Source organism: Nipponia nippon, unplaced genomic scaffold (assembly GCF_047370975.1).
Source record: "Nipponia nippon isolate SJK-2023a ecotype South Korea unplaced genomic scaffold, ASM4737097v1 scaffold_25, whole genome shotgun sequence".
Classification (NCBI taxonomy): Eukaryota; Metazoa; Chordata; class Aves; order Pelecaniformes; family Threskiornithidae; genus Nipponia; species Nipponia nippon.
This window is the reverse complement of record NW_028262342.1, coordinates 5,771,768-5,777,767: the sequence shown is the minus strand read 5'-3', so window position 1 is coordinate 5,777,767 and position 6,000 is coordinate 5,771,768. Positions and strand designations below refer to the sequence as shown.

At 55.1% G+C, this 6,000-nt stretch overlaps 1 protein-coding gene across 22 annotated transcripts in view; it reads left to right on the top strand.

The window, feature by feature from the left end:
* Positions 1-3,099: 3,099 nt before the first annotated feature.
* Positions 3,100-6,000, top strand: part of NFASC (neurofascin) — a 96,882-nt gene continuing 93,981 nt past the window's right edge. For 20 of the 22 annotated variants that reach the window (XR_015705656.1, XM_087761664.1, XM_087761678.1 and 17 more), the window contains exon 1: positions 3,100-3,199. The gene's annotated coding sequence lies outside the window, so the exon portion shown is untranslated. Of the gene's footprint in view, positions 3,200-3,518; positions 3,779-3,966; positions 4,021-6,000 lie in introns of those variants that run through there. The other 2 variants (XM_087761656.1, XM_087761658.1) reach the window with 2 other exon arrangements.

Below are 6,000 nucleotides of genomic sequence, written 5' to 3'. Positions count from 1 at the left end.
CAAACCGCCTGCAGATTCTCCCGGGCCGCTGAGCTTTGCAGCCGAGCACTGGGAGAGGTTTACAACAGCGGTACTACGGCTGCGTTTTGTGGGCTGGGTTTTGTGCACGCTAAAAATAGCCGCCCTTAGCAGGGACCCCCGGTTTTGGTGCAGCAGCAGATGGCAGCACCGGCCAAGGAACGGGCAGGGCTGCGGGCAGACCTGGGCACCCACCGCCCGCCGCAGCCTCACGGGTGCTTTGGGAGCCGTGGGTGGCTTTTGCATCCTTCTGCAGTTGCCAGAGGGCTGGTATCGCTGGCAAGTGAGATCCCAGGAGCTGGATGCTCAAGAACTGAAGGATCCTTTCCCCTTTTAAATTGTTCCAAAGGAACAGAAGTCTGTGCTGCGTTGCATGCTTGCAGTGGCTTGGCAAATACGGGATGAGTGTGTTTAAACGCCAGTCCAGGTTTTAAATCCTCTGCACCGATACTGAAGAAAACTGCAGGTGCATCCATGGGGCAAGACACCTCAGAGCTACGGACGGGAAGGGCTTCTTCGTGCCCTGTGCTCTCAACCAGGGAAGTAGGGACCGGCTGCAGCAGCGCAATGATTTATGTTGTAGGGGCAAGCAAAGCGGCTGCTCCATTAAAACAAAGTGCCTGGGATGTGCATCCATCACTAGCTTTTCCTGAAAGGCCCGAGTGTCATAGCAGGGTGCCCATGAATTCATCTTTCCAAGTGCAAATGCTTTAAGGGTAATCAATACTTTTTTTCAAAGAGATTGGTTGGAGGAGAGGAACTCATCTAATTTCTCCTCATTGCCCGTTCCCTGGTTAACCATGTTAATTTGATTGCAGTGGATCCCCAGGGAGAAAGCAAAGGAAGAGACCCTCCGTGAGCTCTTGAGCGAGGACAAATACCCAGAGTGGATCCGGCAAGGGATCAGAGCCAAGGAGGGAGCAGATCCCGGCCGTGCCAGGAGTCAGCCCCTCGCCTCCCGCGACTGGGCTCTGCCGCGCCGGAGGCCTGGCTCAATACCCAGCGCCCAGGTGCCTCTCTCTGTTGGTATGGGATGCCCTCCCCGCTCACCCGCAGGCTTGCTGGGAAACACCAAGCACCCGGGCCTGGCTTCACGCTAATTTTAACGGTTAACTGTCAGAAATGTTTCTTGCAAGTGCGGGGTGCAATTTCTATGGCACTTATATGATTCATCTGAAGTTGCCAATGGCTTGCAACAAACTGTTTCTCTTGGCCATTTTGACCCTTGCTGCACCAGTCTGGGTTATCCCTAGCCAGAGACGCGGGCTAGGAGACGTGGCTCGGTTTCATTTCCCCCACGTACACGTGCTTGAACAGTCTCCAAGCATCAGAGCTCCGCTCGCCATTTCTTCCAGTACATCTCGCAGAGGTAGCTACAAAGAAGAGTAAGCAAATTTTTGTTAGTAGCACAAACAGATCAGCACTGTATGCTGCAAATCAGTATTTGTGCGCTGCAGGCAGGCAGCATCCTCCTCCAGACAGCATTTTCTGCAAAGAGACTTCCAAAAGCAAGAAGGGATGGTTCCATTTCTTCCCAGCAGGGTTTTGCAGCCACCACCGCTAACAGGAGAGAAGGGATAGACACCTGCAGGAACAAGGAGGAGAGGTGAATTTTGCAAGGTGCCGAGCAGCTCACGAAGTACAGCGCGCCCTCGGATCCCTCTGGAGTTGACAGGAATCGGCATCTTGGAGGAGCACTCAACGCTGTTTAAGAGGGAGCTCTTGAGTGCCTTTACACACTCCTGCCCTAAATCCAGCTGTACAACGGGATCCCTGCAGAACTGGCAAAGCCTGATGAAGTCCAATGTTTCCAAAGGTGCTGAGCAGCTCCGGGGTGAGGGAGGCAAGGCTCTGCCTCGGTGACATTAACAGTAACAGGTCCTCAGCTTTAGACACCAGGTTTCCTTGCACTTTGCTACTGATGCCTCTTTGCTCCCGCACATGGTTTGGCTTTTGCCTCTGCATCCAGCAGCACCCTGGCAGCTGGGGATGGGTGGCTGGAGCTCTGTTCGGCACTGGGTTCTGCACTGTCTCAGCTATTCTTAATTGATTTATCCTCCTTCATTTACAGCAGCTGGGCCACTGCTGTCCTGCAGCACCTGCTCTCTGAATCCGTTTATGTGTTACTGCATCTACTACTCAATAGTAAAATTGCAGTTTCCAGCTGCTTTCCCAGTTTCCCTGAGGAAGGTTCTTTTCTCTGGTGGTCTGGCAGGCCCTGCAGGACACACATTTAACTTCTGGCACATGAATACTTCACCGACTTTCATGGGATGGCAGCACATGTAAAGGCCCATGTATCTTTGGGGCTAAGCCAGGCACCGCAGTACTTTTTGTGGTAAACCCCTAAAGGGCTTGAATACAGGCTGTGCATCAGCGTGTTCGATATATGTTGTCTGGCAGATATGCTAAATCAATAAGGAGCGGTGTGTTGCTTCTAGAGAAAGTGTCTATATTAGTTTAAGTTTTGCAACCTCAGCAGAATATTTTGTAATGTAATAAAATGTATGGCGAGGGAAGCGGCAGCTCTCGCTGTGAGCGTTTCCTAGGTGGGGGAGGCTTTAATTAAACTGACATTTCTGATAACCAAGTCGCTGGAGAGATGTCTGGGCTGGGATGTTAACTGCTGGCTCCCTCGGCGGGGGAGAGCGCCCGGTTGCAGATAGCCGCCAGCCGACCGCTTCCCCGGCGCCGAGCTGGGATGCTTCTGCTCCCCTCCAGCAGCGCCCTGCGGGGGGGGCAAAGCTCGCCGCCACCCGGGCTCCCCCGGCGCTCTTCACCTGCGGGGCTCCCTCTGCTCGGAAAAGCCTTGGCCTTTCCCGCCCGAAAAAGCCGGAGATGGGCTTCAGAGCCTGGGCGCCGCCTGGTTTGTGACCCCGGGTTGTGCTTTTAGCGCCTGCGGGGAACTTTTGGGGGCTGCTCGGCCGGGGGGGCAGCGCCGGTGCGGGCCCGCAGCGCGCTAAGGGGCTGCAGCTGCTCGTTAACGGCCCTGCTAACGGATCCCTCCCCCTGCCTTGCACCCCCCCGCCAGACCCTGCCTTCCTCCCTGCCTTCCTCCCTGCCTCCTCCCGGGGCGCGCTCGCCCGCTCGGGAGCGCGCAGTGCGGCGCGGCCGCGCCCGGGAGCGCGCAGTGCGGCGCGGCGAGCCCCGGCTGCGGCGAGCCCCGGCGCTGCTGGGCCAGGTAAGCGGGGCGGCGGGGGCCCGGGGTGCTCGGGTCGGGCCGGGCCGGCCGCGGCAGCCCCGGGGCGCGGCTGGGGCTGGGGGGGGATTGGCCCCGCGCCCTTATTGCGGGGTTCGGGACGCCGCTGCCTGCGGGGGTCCCCGTGTCGTGTCCCCCCCCCCCCCCCCCATTTTTCCCTCCCTGGGCTGGAGCCGCATGCGGGGGGAGCTGGGAACCGGTCTCGAGCATGTGATGGGATTTTTGCTCTTACGTCATGACATCGTGTCTATGCGTGTGATAAAATCCCGGTGTGCCAGTCCGGGGGGACGGGGTGCAGGAAGGCAAACGCAGCCCGGGCAGAGACCTTTGCGTGTCAGGGCATGTTTGGGTCCCCGAAAGCTCCTGGGGAGGAAGGCTGGCTCTGGGGGGAGGCTGCACCCTGCGTCTCCCCGCTCGTGTTTGGGGGTGGATTCGCGTTCTCCCTCTGAAACATCCTGTGCCGGCAAAATACATCCACCGGCCTCGCTGGCGAGGCCTCTCTGCCAACACCTGGGTTGCGATGCTGCGTTCGATGGAGCCAGGCCTCGCTGGAGAGCAGTGGTTAGTGACTGCTGTGTTTTTAATCTGCATGCTCTGGCTGTGCCTGCAGAGCAGCTCGCTGCTATCGATCAGGCTCCTGGAGGTGGGGAAAGTGCTGAATCATTTGTACTCCCGGCTGTACGGGCGGTTCAGCTGTTCCCGATCCCCAGCAAGTGCTCAGAAATGGGCTGCAGAGGCTGAAGGAAACTCTGCTGCATGTGCGTGGCCGTGTCTGAGCTGGGAGACCGGTGGGCCTGGAAGAGGTACTGTTTGGCTTGAGCACAGTGTAATACCTTCTTCCGTGGCCTCAGTTGCTCCTTGGAGGACGGGGCACAAGGGAAGATGCACGCTTGCACCGCGGTGAGGCCTCTGGCACGGTCTTGCGGGGATGCAGGGGGGTAATAGGGAGGCTGGGGGAGGTTTTCTCTAGAAAATCGTGTCCCTTCTAAAACTGGAAAAGGCATGTGGGGCTTGCTGCTTGGATAGGTTTTCCTTTTTCCTTTTGAACACTGTCTTTGAGATTCTTTTTCAAGGTCAGGTCCTTGGAATGGCATGTGGGCTACGGAGCACTTCTGAAAGTCAAACGGGGGTGTTTCTGTCTGCTTTTTGAGCGAGAGGCAGCGTACAGGGGCAGGGGGGCCCGTATATTGCAGGAAAACCGGAATACTGAAACGCAGACCAGGCGCCTGCCCGTTTTAAGATGGATACTGTGGCGCTGTCTGTGTTTCCGGGGTGCTCCTCTCGGATGCTGAGGACAAAAGCAAGAATCCAGTGACTTTTATTGAGATGCCGACTCCTTTATTGTTGACCGCGATTCTGTAAAATATCTACCCTTTGGCAGGCAGCTAAATTGATCGTCAGAACGGCTGCTTTGTTTCCAGAAAACTTCTTTGTATGGCCTACCTTGAAAGATAACTGCTCAAATTCAGCATCGCGTTCTTTCTATTTAACGGCTTCAGGCTGGGCCCTTGCTGACTTTCCTTTTTTGTGTAGCTGTAATGTGAGTACAGCATAAATAATGCACGGCAGTCTTCTCAGCTGACGGAGGACGGGCTGAAGTTGTTAAATTTGAAAATGGACTTTGTTTACAGGGGTTGAGATCTGGGGACTGGCTTTGTCTTGCTTGAGATAGAGCTGTAGGATGGTGCTGGCTATTGGAATAACAAAGCTCCAGCATCGTCCTCGGTGTCTCGCTGGGGGTTACTGCAGGCCGCAGCGTTTCCCGAGTTGTGTTGCCTTGGCTGTGGCTGGGGATCTGATTTAAACTAAGTCAGTCAATCCAATCATCTCTTCTCCCAGCTAATGATTAAATGGAAAATATCCCAAGCTCTCAAATGGTATTAATTCATAATGAATTATTTGCCTAGCTGTGATCTAATTGTCTTCGTCTTCATGGGTCTTGTGGATAAAATCGATGCTGCTGCTGGCAAAGTGCCACCTCAAAGGCTTTCTGCAGTGCACAAGCATCAAAGATGGTCAAATATCTTTTGGTAATATCTCTTGACTAACAGCAAGAAATGAGGTCTAATTCTTCCTATCCCTGTTCCTGCCAGCTGCCCGAGACCCTGCGAGGGGGCTGCTCGCATGAGAGCCCTGTCCGTAGGTCTTGGCGTGGTTGCATCCCTCCTGTGAAGGAGGGCACTGAGTCTCATGGGTGAGCTGCTGGGTGGGTGGGGAAGGTGTTGAGATCAGGTGTGAACAGTAACACGTCAATATTGTGTGTCGGGGACCGCGTGGGAATATTAACGAAAAGCTGTAAACCCGGGCAGCTGCTGGTGTTGCCTGCGATCATGAGGAAAGGAAGAATGGACGTGGCCAGGAGGCAAAGGGACCTTGCCTGGTGCTTGGTTCAGGCTGATGGGAAAGGGTAAATAGATGGCTTTTAAAGTAGTTTACCTTTCCACTGAAACGATTTTTACTTCCGATGCCCTGTTTCAGGCCTGGTCGGGTGACCCAGTGTCCTTGGGAGGAGGCTCGCTGGGTGAATTATTCATAGGTACCACGTACTTTGCCAGACTTGAATCCTATCTCCATTCCTGTCATCTGTTTAACCCCACTTAATGGCAATGTGGTCGCTGTGGGGTGTCTCTAACAAAACACTGGCTGGATAGATGGTCAGTGTTTCTAGAAACGGAGCCTACCTGGGCAGAGCGAAGGTTCGTACAGGTTACTCGGATCTTCAGAGCACTGCAGCTCTGTCTCGTTCTTGGTGTGCTCTGGTAAGGAGGAGACCGCAAGTAAAA